The sequence below is a fragment of the Phascolarctos cinereus genome, unplaced genomic scaffold, assembly GCF_003287225.1.
Source record: "Phascolarctos cinereus isolate Bilbo 61053 unplaced genomic scaffold, phaCin_HiC Scaffold_8;HRSCAF=390, whole genome shotgun sequence".
Taxonomy (NCBI): Eukaryota; Metazoa; Chordata; class Mammalia; order Diprotodontia; family Phascolarctidae; genus Phascolarctos; species Phascolarctos cinereus.
In genome coordinates, this window is record NW_027556291.1 from 71,861,360 (window position 1) to 71,880,598 (window position 19,239).

At 39.7% G+C, this 19,239-nt stretch overlaps 1 long non-coding RNA gene across 3 annotated transcripts in view; it reads right to left on the reverse strand.

Annotated features, from left to right (window-relative positions):
* LOC110200357 (uncharacterized) overlaps positions 1-19,239 on the reverse strand; it is an 89,214-nt gene that overhangs the window by 46,833 nt on the left and 23,142 nt on the right. Inside the window, exons 3-4 of one of the 3 annotated variants that reach the window (XR_002322233.2) lie at positions 18,086-18,231; positions 12,882-13,091 (exon numbers count right to left, since the gene is read on the reverse strand). This is a non-coding gene — a long non-coding RNA (uncharacterized LOC110200357). Of the gene's footprint in view, positions 1-12,876; positions 13,092-18,085; positions 18,232-19,239 lie in introns of all 3 variants that reach the window. The other 2 variants (XR_002322232.2, XR_013483617.1) reach the window with 2 other exon arrangements.

A 19,239-nucleotide genomic window follows, 5' to 3' on the forward strand; every position in this document is an offset into this window, starting at 1 on the left:
CTGAAGAGGGAAAACCCAAAGGGAGATCTCAGAGCAGCAAAATGAAAGTTCTTCAGCACCAGTAACTAGAAGACCACCGCAGCCACCTGTGTGAAGTGAAAAATTTTCGGTCACATAAGTTTGTGCACACAGGCCCAGGTAAGCAGACCGGGAGGGCTTGGAACCTAAGCAGGGAAGCCTGTAAGGTGTCCCAAGCCCGGAACAGCAACCCTCTGGGTAACCGGATTACCTGGAGTTTAAGTGGAGAGGTCTGTAAGACGTCCGAGGGAACTGAAGTCTTGTGAGGGGAAGCCCTACGAGCCCTCCTAGACTCTCTGAGTTGGTAAAGCGGCCATCCCACCTAGACTCTTTGAGTTGGTAAAGCGGCCATCTGAGGAGGATGGGGAAATTGAATTCAAAATTGGATGGAGACAAGGAAAAGTTACCAGATGTGTCAGCTGATAGTCCCTTGAGATTTAGACTTAGTAATTCGGACGAACTACCAAAATATAAAGGGAAAGATAAAAAGAAAATTATTAAATATGATTTGATGATTTGAGGATTCTACAGCAATTTGTTGTATGCCTGTTTTGTGTTCCTGTTTGTGTCTGTGGTGTGAATGAATGTTAATAGTGTGAATAGAGGGTTTGAGAGTAAAAGGTTTGGAAACTTTTGGAAAAGTAAAAAAAAATGAAAAGGGGAACCTTTTCCCCCTCAGATGAAAAAGAAAGGCAGATTGAGTAGCACCTAATCTATTCTGCCTCACATAAAAGAGAAAAGTTTTTGTGTACCAGAACACAAACAAAAGGTAATATACAGGCAGCCGGGGGCTGTGCTGAGGGCAGTGGCTTTTTGGGGGTGGCTGGGGTAGGTGGCTGTCGAGGCCATGATATTTCCCCACAGGCCCCAACTCATTCAAATTGGTAAATGCATTAAATGAAATGTGATGTTCTTAATTTCAGAATTTATTATGCTGTTTGGCTCTAAGGTAAATCGGGAAAACGTAAGGATCTGAAATTTGTTACCTCAGTTTATCTCACATGATTGGAAGGTGCCTAACACAATGCCTAGCAGAGGGCAGATGCCAAAAATGTTAACAACCATTCCTTAAATTAGATGTGACCAGTTGGAAACAGTTGACAGAACTGGAGCCACCTGACTGGTAATGTGTCTGTTTCAAGTTTTAAACCTCTAGTATTGTTTCAAATTGGTAAACCTTTGTATTGTTATGTCGAATAGCTTTTCATAATTTGGATGTTATTAAAGTAAACTGAAAGAAACTAAAGGACAGTGAAAAAAAATTGTGTAAGACCAGTGAATTGTTTAGAATGCACAGTAAAGTTGTAAAAGCAGTTTGGGAAGAGAGAGGGGGAGATGGAGAGCCCTATTCAATTATCTCCCTTCAGATTTGCAAAAGAAAGCTGTGTAGTAGTCTGGGTGAGTGTAATTTGGGTGGGGGTCTTAAGTTCCCCACCCTTGGATGGGGATAGCTTTAGATAGTTTAAGTAAACTGCGAAGGTGTGAGGAAGTGGTCTGTTTTAAGTAGAAGGATGGAAAAATATTTTTTTTAGATTAATTTGAAAACCAATAAAGTGGTAGAGGGTTACGCCCTGTTCAAATTGCTGAAGCTTGAGATTTTCAGGAGGGAGGTTCCATCTGATAAGCCTCTAAGAAGTAGAGGGGGCTTTTTCTTAGTTCCCTTAAGGAAGTAGGAAAGAAAAGGAGGATTTAGAGTAGGAATTGTCACCACGTGTCTTTTTAAGGGAATACATAAATTTGTGGAGGATATTTCCTTTTAAAGGGCCAAGAGTATTAGATTGAAAAAAAATGTTTTTAATTGTTTATCATTAATGATTATAAATTCGGATCTGATTGGACTTAAGTTTACTATTTTAAAAAAGGGTTGTTATGAGATATGACGTTATTAGTTAATGTAATTGCTAGAAGTACTAAGAATAATAAGACTGATAATTTCTGTATGTGATAATCTGGAAATGCAATTGATGTTATCTGAAGTTTATTGTTTAAATTATTACTGTATTTCTAAATTGTACTGTATTTCTAAAACTCTTAGATTGTAAAATTGGAGGGACCGTTGTGAGGCAGAAATGGTGTTTTTGTAACTCTTGAATGGGTCTTTTAGTGATAAAGATGAGATAATTTGAAGCTGTTAAATATCTAGTGAGGTATATTTGATTATAAGAATATGATAGGAGATTTTCATTTAAAATCTTGACTATTATAAAAATATATGGTGGTTTAAAGTTATAGTTTCAACATATTAATGATGAGATGAATGATTCTCTGTGCAAAGTGATTTGGGAGCACATTCATCTAAATTGATAGTGGGTTATTTCAAAGTTTATTACAATTTTGGAAATAATTTCATAATGTATGCCCTGTGGTACAAACATACTTTATTGTGAACAACTTATTGATATGTATTGATTTGGAATTAATGAGGCATTCTCTCATATATCAGGGCTTCAATTAGAAATTCAAAAAAAAAATTCTTTTTAACCCAGGCCTTCTTTAGGCTAGCTACTGGGTTTGTTGGGGGATGGGCAGTATGAGCCAGGCTCTTAAGGCAGGGACTAGTGGTCCTGGGGAAGTCTAGGTCTTGAAATGCCTTGATTGGGAGTGGCATTGAGGCCCAGTAGGGAATCTGGATGTAGCCTGAGGCTATCAGACCAGTAAAAGACAATGATGGGCTAGCATAAATAAAAGGGGGAAGCCAGTCTATAGGGGTGGGAGTGGCCCCAGGAGACTGTTGGACCTGGTAAAGGGGTCCAGAAAAAAAGAAAGATTTTTTATTGGGTCTGTTTTAAGTTTTTAATACACTGATTACATATTTCTGAATTTTCTTATGTGATGTAATCTGATAAGCAATTGTATTAGTTATGTTGCTGGAAGGGCAATTTATTTTATAATACAGAATGTTGTTAAATTAATTGTGCCTTCAGAGAAAAGAGAAAAAGGAATGAATCGGGGCTGTTCGGGCATTCTATATGGTCCTGTTTTGTAACATTTCCTTGTAAGTATTGTAATTTAAGAAATGAGAACTTCCAAGTTTTGTCAGTATTTAAAGGGAAGTTTTAGCTGGGATTATCTGGCTTTCACTTATGAAGTTTAAAATTGTTAACTAAGCTATTTGGAGTTATTGTTTAAGTTAAGCACTGGTAAAAGTATTTTGTGTGTGAAAAGAAACTTGGTAATTATGCAAAAAAAGGGAGAGATTTTGTGAAATCTCATAATTCTCATACAGACACCTTTTGACTAGAGAATTTAGGTAACTCGGAATTTTGTGGCAATTGTAAGCTGTTTTTGAGAAAGGGAGATACTTTTATGAAAAAAAATGTTTTGATATAATCTTTGATATTTCTTTTAGAGGGCCTACTAAATTTCTATTTGCAAGAAATTTATGTCCAAACCTACTATGAACTTAGAGTTTCATTCCCGGGTTTGTTGTATCCTTGGACTAGACTTAACTGGGTGTTTTTAGAGAAACAGTCTCAGTGGGAGCAATGTCAGAGATCTAAGGCTAATGATTAATACTAAAGCATATAAGCTGTAAGTAGTAAAGATCTTACTATTTTAATTTGAATTCATTCCATGGCCTAGCAAGTGCTAAAATTACTGTATAAGATAAGTCCTGAAAGCATCTCACTCTTTTAGATTAAGGATGGTTAGAGAGGGATAAATAAGCTTGAGAAGCAAAGAGGGCAGGGAATGAAGGAGAAGTAGAGAAAGATCAGAAATTAGTTTTAATCCCCACCTTCCCCGAGTCTAAAAGCTCCACCTCCATCTGAGAGAGAAAAACAACAGGCTCGGGAATTAGGAGCCAAACCAGACAGTAGTGGGAGGTGACTACTCCCCTATGGTCGAGAAGTGGTCAATCAAGCAAGTATGAGGCAGATTTTGCAACACCTACACCAGGGTAGCCACTGGGATGTCCAGCAACTTGTGATGCAGTCCTGACTTGGTTTGTGTCTCTTGGTATTTATACCTTAGCCCCCCAGATGGTTGATGGGTGCATTATTTGTCAAAGGACAAATAAATACACCCAACGTCAGGTACCAGCCAGAGGATGACCACCCAGAATTAGACCATTTCAGAGTATACAGGTGGACTTCACCGAGTTGCCCCTGGCTGGGAGACTGAAATATCTCCTAGTCATAGTGGACCACTTGACCTCTTGGGTTGAAGATTTTCCCTTAGCCCAAGCCACTACTCCAGCAGTGAGCAAAGTCCTATTGGAACAAATAATTCCCAGATATGGGGTAGTGGAGAGGATAGACTCAGATCAGGGAACACATTTTATCTCCAAGGTTCTCCAATCCCTGATGAAGGCCTTGGAAATTAATTGGGAGTTTCATACTCCCTGGCACCCTCCCTCCTCAGGAAAGGTGGAAAGGATGAATCAGGAAATGAAAAGACAACTTACCAAATTAACATTAGAGACCCTTGATCAAAATGCCTACCTTTAGCCTTGTTAAGGATAAGGACAAAGCCTAGAAAGGACATTGGATTGTCTCCATATGAACTCCTCTATGGGCACCCATATCCAACAGGGAGAGAAGGAGTCTTGAACATAGGCTGTAAGGACAAGTTTCTTAGAGAATATGTACAGTCCTTGGCAAAATCTCTAATCTTGTTACAGAAGAAAGGACTAATAGCCCAAACACCTCCTCTGGGGTCCCCAGTGCACAAATTTTAGCCTGGTGACTAGGTGTTGATTCAGACCTGGAAAGAAGAGAAACTCATTCCCTCTTGGGAGGGACCATTCCAGATCCTACTGACCTCTAATGCTGCAGTTAGGACCAAGGAACAAGGTTGGACTCTTACACCCAAGTCAAGGGACCAGTGGCCCCCTAGCTGAATGGAGAGTGGTGCAGCTGAGCCCTGAAGACTTAAAAGTGAAATTGAAGAAGGTTCCTATTAATGGGTGAAGAGACTGCGTATTGTGTTGTTTTTGCTAATAACTATCCCTGTTTTAGCCTTCTATGTTAGCAGTTCCCTTTGTTTACTCCCTAATGGGTTTAATCCTTTCCAATCAGACAAAGGGACAAATATATTTGGGGAAAACCCACAAATGGGGATGGCATAACAACACGCTTGGTGCACATACTAAAGGTGGCATACAAACTCTGTTCTCTGATTTTTGGAGCAACTCTAACCTTTCCTTTCAGTGGCCTACAGAGAAAAGTGAACGTAGGGAACAACATGCATTATGGAAATGTCAGTATCCAAGTCTAGTGGGGGGGGGGTCCCCTCAGAACCAAGGACCAACAGTATTATCCCTTCATTCAAAATAGTATCCAAATTTTTGAAAAAGAGCAGCCCGCTTTGGAAGGACATTATTGGATCTGTGGATTAACAGCATATACACACCTTCCTGTTAATTGGACTGGGGTGTGTTATATAGGCTCAGTGAGACCAAAGTTTTTATCTAAAAAGAGAAAAGAGAAGCATAGACATTTCCCTTACCAGTATCAGAGATGTAAACAGAGGGAGTGATACTTGGCCCCGGATAGGATTATCCAAACTTATGGACCCACTACCTGCAGCACAGGATGGTAGTTGGGGATACAATAACACCAATTTATATGTTAAATAGGCAGTAGTAGAAATTATCACTAACCAGACTACAAGGGCTCTTGACTTATTAGCAGACCAGGCAACTCAGACAAGAGAAGCAGTCCTCCAACATAGGCGAGTACTAGATTACCTTGTAGCAGAAGAACGTCGGGGTCCCGAGGGAGGCAAAGACTGGGTTGATGAGGTTTACCAAGAATGGTGTGAGGGGTCTTCAAAAGGATGAAAATAAGAGGAGGGGATTGAATGGAATGCTGAAATAGTGAAGCCCCCTCAGTGGAGTTGACCCCTCCCTACATTTCTTAGAAGCTGCCTTGCTGAGAAAGCAAAGTGTCACAAGATCAGGTGACACAGCCACATCGTGTTCACCCAGATTTTATCCCTCCTCAGGCCCCCTCCCTAGTTGTTGGCCCTGTTTCGCACCCTTTTTGTCCTTGGTGCTGGGAAGAAGTTTCCTCACTTAGACTGTGAGCTCCGAAACCCAGCCAATGGGAAGAAGAGCCAGTGGGTGGGCAGGGGGACTGCAGTTAGGATCTATATAATCTGATGAGCTGAGCTGAACACGTTCCCGCTCTCTTCAGTCGGTGCCATCTTGTGGGTGCTCTGAGAGAGCTCTTTCTTGAGAAAGCCAATGAATGAACTATTCTTTTTGCTAATATCTCTGAGTCTCCAATTTATTGGTAAGGGTCTTCGTACCCCACCCATATGTGTGTACCACATGTATATGTATGTGTATATATGCATATATATATATATATATATATATATGTGTGTGTGTGTGTGTATATATGTATATATATATGTATGCAGATATATATATATATATAAACATATACATATATATAAAACCATTGATTCAAATATCTATTTTACAAAGATTATAAAGAATGCCATTGTCTGGAAAAGCCAGATAAGAGCTCAGATACTCTTTCTGTAATTTTATATCCCAGACAAGTATCAACAAGCCTTTTCTTGAATGCCTCCAGTGGGAGGGAACTCATTACTTCCCTAGGCAACTCATTCTACTTTCCATAGTTTTAAGGATTAGGATGATTTTCCTGACATTGAGGCCAAATCTGCCTCTCTACAACTCTCTGGCCCCTCCCTGCTCTCCTTAATCAAAGATTTTACACCCTATTTCCCATAGTTCTGTCCTGGACCCTCTACTCTTGTCTCAATGTCTCTGTCTCTGAATGTCTGTCTCTCACTCATTTTTCAGTGTCCAAGTATTCAATTCTCATCTACCACTGGGGCTGAAAACACCTATGTCTACATATACAAACCTTCTTCCCTTTCCTGAGCTCCAGTCATATGCCTGCTTGGCATTTCCAATTGGAAGTCTCATAGGCATTCCAAATTCACTTAATATGTTCTCTAAACGCACTCTATTAATTTGCCTACTTCTGTTGAGGTCACTAAGGCAACAAGAATTTATTCATCACCTATTATGTATTCCAAGCATTGCACCACCCCCTTTTAAGCCACCCAGATTCAAAACCCTAGAGTCATCCCAGACTGATGATACTCCCACTCCCACCTCGAGTCCATTAAGCAGCCAAGTTGTCATTAGTTCACTTCTCCATATTTCTAACATACATCCCCTCCCCCCACTCATACCATAACCACCCAAATTCAAGACTTAGCAATAGCAACAGTCTCCTAGTGAGGGTGATGGTGAGGGGCTCTCCACCCAGTGGTACATTCATCCTTGGAAGCTCAGTGATGCAGTGGATGGAACACTGGGCCTAGACTCAGGAAGACCTGAGTTCAGTTAGCTCAGACCCTTACTATTTCTGTGACCACTTAGGCTCTGGCTGCTTCAGAGTCCGCAACTGTAAAATGGGGTTAATAATGGCATCTCCCTCCTAGGGATGTTGTGAGGATCAAAGGAGATAACAGTTAGAAAAAGCACAGGACCTGACAAACACCTGGAGCTCAGTGAATGCTAGTTCCTTCTCCATCCCCTTCATCTTGCCACTCCCCTCAAGAACCCATCATCACACAGCTTCCACACTGGCATTCCTAAATCACAATTCTATGACCATGTCATTCCTCTGATCAAGAAGCTACAGGGCAACTAGGGCCCCTAAAAGAGAATAGTAACTCTTCTGCTTGCTTTTGAAAGCCCTTAACAATCTTGATCCAGTCTCCCTTTTCACGCTGATTACCTATGCCTCACCTTCATGAAGGTCAGACTGGCCTGCTCATTGTACCCTACATGGAACATGACATCCCTGTCTTTGTGACTTCACACAGGCCATGCCCCATGCATGAAAAGTACTCCCTCCTCATCTCTCAGAATCCCCAGATATCAGTGCTCCCCTCCTCCTCATCTCCAATCCTGAATTTACTTAACTCTGAACATGTAGTCCTTCAGTAGAATATAAATTTCTTGAGGACAGGATTGTTCCCTTTTCATTGTTGTACCTCTAGTGCCAAACATACTACCTGGGACATTGTAGGCACTACATAAAATCCTTCTTGAGGACTCTGATGGCTTTGACACAGGCCTGAATCAGCCCTCCCCTGTTCTGAATGGGCTTCTCATCCCAGAACATTGACAAGGTCCTTGGAGTCAGTAGACAAGAATTTGAGGCCAAGTTCTTTCTTTCAAGGTTGTCTCTATGACCTTGGGCAATTAACTGTTCTCTCTGGATCTGTTCACTCATTTATAAAACAAGTATAATTAGACTAAAGTGCCTGAAGTTCCCCAAGAAGTCTCTCTATCTTTGATCCCATTTTAAGGGTGAGGGTGAAATGTAGGAAGGGAGATTAAGTGCTTAAATAACCTATGGGCCTTTGATCAAGAAGTGATTCCTGTGAAGTTTATTCACTGAGTTGGGTTTTTGAGGAAATGTGTGGGCTCTTTGCAGCTGCTAGTGCCACCTTGAATCCAGAGTCATCCTTCTTTGAATCTGTAACAACTCTTTGATGTTCTGGTATTCCATGCGTAATATTATAAATGCCTCACTCACTTGTTTCACTAGAGGATATGTTGATAACTTCTGGACTTCTTCTACAGTCTCCCATGGCCCATGTTCAGGTAGGCCTATTTCTAGGCATAACTCTTCTATGAAAAGTTAGAGAAGCCTTCATTTGCTCAAACAAATTATATTCTTCACTGACATGACCACAGGATTAAGAGATGGAAAGGCCACAGGATATTATCTAATGAAACCTGCTCAGAGGAAGAACAGCAAGCTCAGGGAGGGGGTAAGAGTGTGCCCAAACCAAAATGATAAAAAGTAGCAGAGCCTGGATTTGAAGTCACATGCTTTAGTCCAAATCTTAAAAAAAAAAAATCACAAAACCCCTTGAGGTTATGATTCTTGAATGAGAAGTTAAAACAATCTCAATGTGAACTCCATGCTACAACCTAATAGCTGCCAGAGGACCTGACTCCTGTGGTGGAGAAAGGAATTTTGGACACGATTAGTAGATACCTCAATTGCCATAGGTGCTCCTTTTGTAAATAAGGGTGTACAGGCTGCATTTCTGAAGTAATGTGCCATGGCAGAGGCCGGTGGTGACCCTTGCTCCCTACTCATGCCTCCTGCTACAATGTGGGAAAATTGTAAGAAATTAAGTGATATTTGTGTGCAACCAAGCTCTCTCAAATCCGTAACTATTCAATCCCAGGCTTCCTAAAATGGAAAGGAATTCCATTAATAATGTAGACAAGCCTTTCCCTTGACAGTTTATTTTTTTCTTTTTTTATTAATTTATTTTGATTTATCAACAATCACTTCTATATGCTTTTGAGTTTAAAATTTTTCTCCCCCTTCCTCCCCACCATACTCCCCTAAGACGGTACACAATCTGATATAGGCTATACATATACATTCCTATTAGACATATTTTCACATTAGTGATGTTGTAAGTAAGAATTAGAACCAATAGGAGGAACCACCAGAAAGAGAAAACAAAACTCAACAGAAGAAAAAAAATAGCAAATAGTATGCTTTGATCTGCATTCAAACTCCATAGTTCTTTCTTTGGATGTGGACAGTGTTTTCCATCACAAGGCCTTTGGAGATTTGACAATAGTTTAAATGCAAATTTTCTGTCCTGGCAAAGACCTCATGCAATCCTGTGTCTCTGGGTTACCACAGATTGCCTCACACTGGTCCCAAACAAGGATTCTTCCCCTGGTATGATGGTCACACTATTTACTATACACAAGAACCTGCTGAAGAGCAGATTCATTGACTTACACAGTGTGTGTAGGGAAAACTTTCAAACAGGACATTTGAGAAACTGGATTCCAATGAATTGTTAGGTTCTTCCTACTGTAGATAAGGCCATGTGAGGTGGAATGAATTATGAGCTATCACAGCCTTCATAGCCAGTGAAACCAATAAAGCCACAGGTGCCCAGGAAAGAAATCTTCACTCCCTGGCACTGATGGTTTTAGACCACAACATTGCCCTAGGTTATCTGCTAGCTAGTGAAGAAGGCAACTGTCCCACAACCAACACTGCACATTGCTTTGGGGTGAATATTAGTGGAGAAATGGCAACATCCATGGAAAAGATTAGGGAACAGCTCAATTGGTTCTCCAACTTCAAATAGAAATAGCCAAGGAATTTGTTCTTCTGGTCAAGGTGAGCCTCTTGGGGAGGCTGAGGCCTTCCTCAGTCAGTTTCCCCAATACTCATCTTGTGTGCCATAGAATACTATGGAGGTCAAATGGGTCCTGAGATGAATCCAATGGAAAGATGTATCCTCATCTGTATTATGTCCTCTTGGCTGAGGTAAATCTCCTCTGAAGGGAAAATTTGTGCTGAGACAGTCTAGGAAAGAGGGATCAGGGTTGTATTTAGTAGCCAGAGCTGCCTATGGCCCTACTCTTCCATATATCAGTCCTCATAAGGCCGACCTGAAATCAGTTCTTATTAGAACTAGCCAGTGAAACTCTTCCACAAGCTTGATGATGTGGTAGTTATTAAATTCTCCTCTTCCTGAATAGGTCTTCCTGGTAAATCTTTAGAGATGCCCACTTTGCTATTGGTCCATGTTCTCTGAACCCATCACCTCACCAACCATGTGATAATTGCCATGTGAGGCCCATTGTATGAAAACCCTATTGAAACCAGACTCCTAGGGCTCTGTGCCTTCAACCAGATCCCTCATCCCATTGCTCATCTGGGCTATTACACTGCATTCTGCCCCATGGGATGGTCAGTGAGTAGAATTTGACATGACACTCTCTCCCTGACCAAACTGCTGTTCATCTGTCCATACCCTCCTACATGCTTGGTTGTGAGTATCAATAAACCAATTGAACCTATGCTAGTGTTGCTTTGTGCCACTCACCTGAATCAATCATGACTTCCACAATAGATCTTACATCTATTCCCTTCTCATCACTTAACTGGAATATTTCAATAGCACCCTCAGTTTACTGAGGGATTAATACCAGACAAGCAAGGAGGGGAGAAGCATAGACTAATGGAGCAACATTTCATGATCAACATTTTGAGTATGCTGGCTCCTGTCTAACCCCTACAATGGCACTTTGAAACCTTTCAAATCCTGTTTTTATTGGATATTAGCCCATGTAATAGTTCAGTCCCAGTAAAAGGGGACAAGACAGAGCCAAATGAAGTCCTTAATTTAGGGAGCTAGTAATGGATTCCTTCGGTGTAAATCTAGCCATTCAGACCAAATCATCACCTCTAAAAATGCCAACTAAGCCCTTAGTCATAGCAAAGGTCATCTGCTATAGGAGAATACTGAATAGTGCATGTGAACTGAGGGAAGTATTAATGTTACCCACCCACAAGAGCAAAACATGGAGTAAATAAATCCAAGAAAATGGCTTAACTTGGTCTTCCTTTCATACTATGTCTAGAACAAAAACATAAGTTTTGCTAAACAGGGAAATTCTATATTTGAGGGGACATCACTCTAGCTGCTTATAACTTGAAGGGAAGAAGGTGAGTAAGGGAGAAACGGCTGGCTGCCATTTGGAACTAGATGTGCTAAAGGCAACTCCAAATGAACATGTTCAAAACAGAAAGTATGATTTCACCCAGAAAATCCACTGTTCTCTTGAACTTCCTTTTTGCTGTTAGGGACATAAGGATCTCTCCAGCCACCCAGGTTTGCAACCTCAAAGTCCTACTCTGACAGGTGAACTTGGACCTTATCTTGCCTGGAACTAATCTCCCCCTCCTTTTCTGGACACCACCTATAAACTATGTCCCCTTTCCTCTCTTTTAAGCTTCCTTTTAGGTAGTCTCTTTCCTTACCAGAATGTCATCTCACTGAGGTCATAAATTATCTTGTTTTTATTTTTTATTCTCAATACCTATCTATCTGTCTGTCTGTATCCTTATCTAGTCTATGATCTCCTCTCTGTCCTGCTATAGATTCAATCAGTTGCCAAATTTTGTCATTACTATTTCCACAATATTGCCTGTATTCACCCCATTCTCTCTACTTACATAGTATGTTGTCACTTATCCCCTGTACTACTAAAATAATGTACTGTTGGGGTTATCTGTGTCAAGTTTTCCCCTTCTCCAGTCTATCATTCACTCAACAGCTAATGGAATATTCTAATAGCAATCGTCAAAAAACATATTCAGTTAATTCCAATGGCTTCCAGTTCATCTTGCATCAAATACAGGCTCCTTTGAGGAGCTCCCTGGCTATATCCTCTTTCAAGCTTATTTTCAAGAATATACAATTCCCTTTCACACTCTATGGTTTAGCCAATTGGTCTTCTTGCTTTTCTTTATAAATGACATTTCGTTCATCTGCATACTTTAGCAAAGGCTATCTGCCGTGACTGGCAAAATATATGCTTAATAGATGTTTAAGGATTATTGAGGAAAATATCCGTTTTTGGTGCCATCTAGTGTCTAAAAATGATATTTCAGTTTACTGAAAGGTTAAGACCAGAGAAGAAAGGGGAGAAACACAGACTAGGAGAACATTTTATCATCAATAGCTTTTGTATGCTGATTCCAGTTCATCTCCTACTATGACACTTGGATACATTCTAATCTCTGCTTCTATTGCCCATGTAACAGTTCAGTACTGGTGAAGGGAGCAAAAAAGCCAAATCAAGTCTTGAATTTATGGAAGTAGTCATGGATTCCTTTAGTGTAAATATAGCCATCCAAACCATCACCATTAAAAATGCTTACTAAACTCTCAATTACACCAAACACCATTCATTACAACATAAAACATTCAGCTATTTTTACATTACAATGTACAGTTTGACTAATAAAGGGTTAATATTACCCACCGATAAAAACAAACCTTGGAATTAGTAACTGTATTCCTGACCTTACCCTTGAAGTTTTAACCTCAGAAATTACTTAGGATGGACATCTCCTTCTCTTCTTTCTCTCCTCTCTCGCAATCACTCTCATTATGACAGATGTGATGGCTCAGTCATGTAAGTAAGGGTCAGGCACTAGTAGATAGAAGGAGTAGAACAAATTTGGCAAGGTAAGGCCAAGTTTGCTGCTTTAGAGTTAGTTGATAGTTGAAGAAAATTCCTGCAGGGAGAGAAAGATTTTAGAGAGAAAATGAGGATTCCAGTAATACAGAACACTGAAACAACAGAAGGTAAAGATCCAACTACAGGGCAATGTTCAGCTTTCCAGGGGTTTGTGAATTCAACAACAAAAGGATAGCACCTCTTCAGTAGGACAAAAAGAAGATCAGATTTCTCACTATCCCTAGCTTTACTCTTCTTAGATGTACACCAACCACAGCTGAGGTAGAGAGCCCCATGTGTAACTCCAAACAATAGCTGGAAATGGAGTTCTTTGGCAGCTAAATCTGTGTCCAGGAGAGTGGCACTGTAGGTGCAGGGGATTGTCTCTTTCTATAGAGCCATTCCTAAACCCTATTTAAAGTCAAGCCTGTTCATGCACAGTAGAGCAGGTTTCTTTCCAATTTGTTTCTCAATCCTGACAGTTCCCCCACAGGAAAAAAACCTAGAGGGATTCCTGACACCTTGGGGTAGGGGGAGAGAATGGGGAATGGACAACAAGGACTTTTGATGACATCCAAATGATGGTGATTTGCTTTTGTTTGCATTCTAATCTGAAAAACTCATTGGCATCATGTCACTTGCTGTGAAATTCTCTTTTAAAATGTACAATTAAGGAATGAATGATCCAAGTTCATATTTTGTCCTCTGCCTCTTTATATGTGAATATTTTGACTCCTCTGAAAAAATAAACTCTTTCAGAGAGAGAGAAAAAGAGACAGACAGACAGACAAGAAAGGAAGTAGAGGAACCAAATATAGATGGCCTAATCAAGGAATTTAGGCAAAAAAAGGAGGAAAGATATGGAATAACAGCTGGGAAAGGAAGAAAGAAAGAAAGAAAGAAAAAGAAAGAAAGAAAGAAAGAAAGAAAGAAAGAAAGAAAGAAAGAAAGAAAGAAAGAAAGAAAGAAAGAAAGGAAAAGGAAAGAAGAGAAAGAAGAGAAAATGGCTAGTCTTAAATATCAGAAGTTTAGTGAAGACATTACCACTGTCAAATCAGGCACACAAGTGAATATTTGCCTAGGTGCCCAGTGCTAGTGTAGAAAAATTTAAGCCTGGAGTACAACAAATTTGAAAGTAAGTCAAAAGCTACAGCTTTGTAGTAATTAGGAAAGCTGGGATTCATACCTGTTCTCTCTAAGGCCAAATGCAGTGTTCTTGCCAATGTACCACGTCCTCCCACTCTGAACAAAGCTTCTCTCATCTAAGTCACTGACTACTTTCTCAAATGTGTGCTTTCTATCGGCTGCCTCAATTCACTCTTCATACGGTCATTCCTTTAAGCAACACAAGTTGCTTGTATTGGGGCCCCTGGACTGTAGTCAGAGATGTTCAAATGCTCAAATGAACTCCAGAGGCCTTCTAATCTAACCCTCTCATTTTATAGAAGAAAAACTGATGCCCAGAGAGGCAAAGTGAATTGCCTGAGATCACACAGCTAGTAAGTATTGAGGCAGGATTTAAACAAAGGTCTTCCTGACTCAAAATCAAACACCATATTCACTAAACTATGTTCTCACCTCACTAGGCTTTTCTCATCTCTCTGGAAGTTTTAAGGCTAAAATTGTGAGGGACTTGAAACTGTTAAAGGGAAAATAATTTCCCCCAAATTAAAGTTCTACCTAGTGAGCTTTCAGTAGATATGCAGTGGCTTAAAGTGAAGACTCTGGCTTCCTCTCTACATAATCCTATATCTTGAATGTGTGAATTCTTTCACCCAGGTTTGCCTTTTACTAAAATGAGAATTTCTAAAGGATTTGCATATTTGCATATTTGCTTCGTTTATGAGAGACATAACTAGATAGAAAAATCATCACTTCAGCACAAAAAATAATGGAAAGCTCTTGTTGGTAGCCTATCACATACATAACTTAATCCAATAATACTCTGAGATGCATCAGAGGGAGGCTGTGGTAAGATGGTGGCTCTACTACCTTGTGCTTTTTTGGGGAAAAAATGTTGTCTAGCTGAGTCTGACGCTAATGTATTAACTCCTTCTCACCCAGCCCTACACATCTATTGACTGACACAGACCACAGTGTGCCAAGCATCACCAAAAAAGAACAAAGGGGTACATACTCTAAGGAACCTACATCCAGGTTTATCACTCCCCAGAAAAACTCATTTTTTTCTACAGCCCCTTTACTAGGTAAACAGAATAAGGAGACATATGGGCTAAGTTGCCTTAACTTGTCATTTTCCAGGTCTCAGAACCCCATAAAACACCAACAGTTAGCTTGTAATACTTATAAAAGAGCTGATGGGAATTTCACCAAAGTATACAGTTCTATTATCAGTTCCAAAGTCTGGTCTAAGACTGCTCAGAGACTTATGATTGACTGGCATTGCCCTAAAGAAACCTCATACTGGGTATAGTGGCAGGGCCAAATATTTTTATATATGTGAGACTTAGAGAGGAAGAAAAATCATTTTTTATAAAATTGTATATGTAACAGGAGTTACATGTGCATTCCTAGATCAATTAACATTAAGGATCCCCATATCCCCTAAGATATGAGTGGAGGTAGCTTGCTTTCATTGGCTGCCTCACCAGAACTGGCTACCCCCTTAAGATGTCCAGACTAAGAGAGTTCACTGTTTTGGGCTGATGTTATACATGCACTACAAACTGAACTGGGAAGCAGTATACCCTCCACTAGACTGGCCTAGTAGTATTTGTTTCTGTTCTGTTTCATCTGTCTTTCTCAGATTGAGGTGCCAATGATCTTCACAGGACTGGGAATTAGAGCCATGGGAACAATGGAGCCAGGATTCCAAGCGGGAGGTTGAAGCTAGCTAGCCAGGCAGAGAAGCCAAGGGAAGCCAGACAGCCTGGGACTTGAGCCTGATGGGCATTTTGGACATGGACCTTGGATTGTGCTCTAAAGGAATTGAGTATAGCTGGGAACATAATCCCCTTCCACTTTGCAATAAATAAGGTGATATGGGGTGAGAGGGGTAGATTACGCCACATGTATTGGGGAGTAAGTTTACATATTTTGGATTATACTTTTTGAACTATATACTCCTTTGTAAAAGTTAATCTGTTAGTAGCTATATGGAACTGGGGTGCAGAAGATCACACCTACACTTGAGAGAATACCACAGATTGGGGCTGAAGTCAACAGCAAGGAACCCAGATACCTCCAACCCCCATAAGGGTAACAGAACCTGTGGGGAGGAGTGAAATGCAAACTGCCTGGTCTTGGGGCAGTGGAGATGAGGTTAGTCTGTGTTACATATGCATGGAAGAGTCAGGACAAATGAGAAAGCTATTCTTATGAGGAAGTATTAAGCAGATGATCAATAAAATTTGAGTTAGATATTGCCTGTTTATTAAATTTTATATCAATTCTTATTAGAAAAGCACTACTTGTTCAGCACCTATAACATGTTCAGCATAATCCTAGGCTCTGCAGAGGAGGGATGGGAAACGAGAAAGAAGAAGGGTAGGGACTAAGGGGAACTTCACTCTCTAGGAAGTGTTTAGTTCTGTGCTTGCTAGGTCAGCAATAAACACTTATTAAGCTCTCACTATGTTAAGCACTAGGGATACAAAGAGCTCACAAACTAATCCTTTCTTCTTCTCTTTCTCACTAATTTTATATACATTTTATCTAGATATATATTATATATATATATGCACATAAATGTATGTGTGTGCATGTATATAAAAAACATACACACAGACAGACAAGTTATCTACCCCATTAGAACATAATTTCCTTCAAAGTAGGGACTGGTTCACTTTAATCTTTGTATCTCAGCCCTTTGCAGAGTTCCTGGCACACAGCAGGTACTGAATAAATGCTTAATGATTGCTGATTAATTGTCAGAAGTGAGGGTCAAAAGCTCTCTGATGGACATAGCTACAGATTTTCCCCTTGAAATTCTACATATGAATGGAAAGGAAGAAAAGGAATAAATATTTATTAAGTGCCAAGCATATACCAGGCATTGTGTGAAGGAAACCCTTTACAAATATCCCTCACAAGAATCTCACAAGGATGTTGGAAGGTAGGTGCTATTATTATCCCTATTTTATAGATGAGGAAACAGAGGCAGATAGGGGTTAAGTGACTTGCCTAGGGCCACACAGCTAGTAAGTGACTAAGGCAGAATTGGAACTCAGGTCTTCCTGACTCTAAATGCAACACTCTATCCACTGTGCCCATATGGTAACTCAGATGTTATAGAAGAAAAAACTAATTCACAAAAATCAGCAATTACTCTTTCTAATTAATTTATTGTTTCCTATCTATTAAGATATAATCAATTACATTTTTCTCCAATATTGTTCAATCTTTATCATGCCCAGCTCCTTCAAGCTAACTTTCTTTCCTTCTCTTTCTTTCTTTCTTCTTTCTTTTTTGGAGGCAATCAGAGTTAAGTGACTTTCCAAGGGTCACACAGCTAATAAATGTCTGAGGTCAGGTTTTAACTCAGGTCCTCCTGCTTCAGGACTGGAGCTCTGTGCCACCTAGCTGCCCCCAGCTCTCTTCTTAAAGAGAATATTCAGAATATACAAATTTGAGAGTTCTTGGCAGTCTCCAAGACATTTAACCTTTCTAAATTTCTTTATCCTAAACCATATTTTCCAATTTCTTTTTGGCTCTCTTACCTGTGCCCCTTTTGCACTGAAGTCACCAAGTACCAAGGTATATGTTGATTTTATTTGGAGGGTTTTGTCAATTTCTCCATAGAATTTCAAGATATAAGAGCAGTGCTTCTATGAAGCTTGGATCTCCTGCTGTCTCTTTGGACTGACCTAAAGATGATTCTATAATTATAATCTAGTAAAATTGGAGAGGACAAGGGAAATTATAGTGCTGACCATAAAATGCCAGCACTAGGATCCAACACCTCGTTGTGTAGCCCCTGCCATACTGACATAGTTGGACCCCTTTGTCTGTAGATTTAAGAAATAGTTTATATGAAAACAATACATTCTTAAATGAATATATTTGGATCACATGCTTTATCATAAAACCCACCTGTCATTCACAACTTTTAGGGCCTGTTTTGCTGTTCTTCTGGAATTCTAAATTCAGAATTTCTCTCTTACTGTGAAAGTGATAGAGACAATAACTTCATGTGTTACAATTCTGACTCTGCCTTCTTGTGAGAGATCTCGATAGCCCTGGAAGCAGAGAAAAAGGCAATTCTTATTGTATAAGGAGTTGAAAGGTAACCTTTTGAGACATTTGGTCTGAAAATACTGTATTGTTATTTATTTTATAACAGTAGGCCAAATGCTGTGAGAAATAAATTATATGGTAACATGGAATTGAAGACAAGACAGATCTGATGTTGAAATCAACCAAAGTGGTTTATTACAGCCTTGTCATAGCAGTCTAATGGTGTCACAGGTTTGGATTTAAAGAAGAATGCTATAGCAAGTGATAAATCTGAAAGGTTGTGTAGCCTCCTCAAAAGAGTTTATTTTATACCTTCATACCAACTCGCATTCTACAAATCAAAATTTTAATATGTTCTTTAAAATAAATGTTATTTTAATGTATATCTACTCTCAGAATATGTAATCCCTCCCCAAAAAAAGGGTTCTAGGTGGCATAGGGTGAGGCTTAACATTAGGAGACCTGAGCTGGAATCATGCCTTACATACTTACTAGTAGTATGTCCCTGAGCAAATCACTTTTCCTCTTTACCCTCACCTTAGCCTCAATTTCTTCATCTGCAAAATGGGGACAATAATAGACCCTATTCCATAGGGCTGTTGCAAGAATCAAATGAAATAACTTTGGGAAGTCACTTAAATTCTCTGGGCCTCAGTTCCCTCATCTGAAAAATAAAAGAGCTGGACTAAATGACCTCTAAGGTCCTTTCCAGCTCCAAATCTTCGTTCATTCAATGCATTGAGAGCTATTAAGAACTATTTGCCTAGTGCTGTCCTTGGTGCTGAAAAATGCACAAACACAAATAAATGCCCCAGCCCTTCAGGAGTTTATTACATTTCACCTGGGTAGACCTATATTATTTGGACTTGGTCTAGAATGATTAAGTTGGTTGTTTGTAAATGTCTTCTGCAGGGTTTTTTAAATATTTTCTAATGAATGTGAATTCCAATGTATTCTGAACACATTTTAATTAAAGATGAAAAATGTGTTGTTTCTTAAAGAAAAGAAAG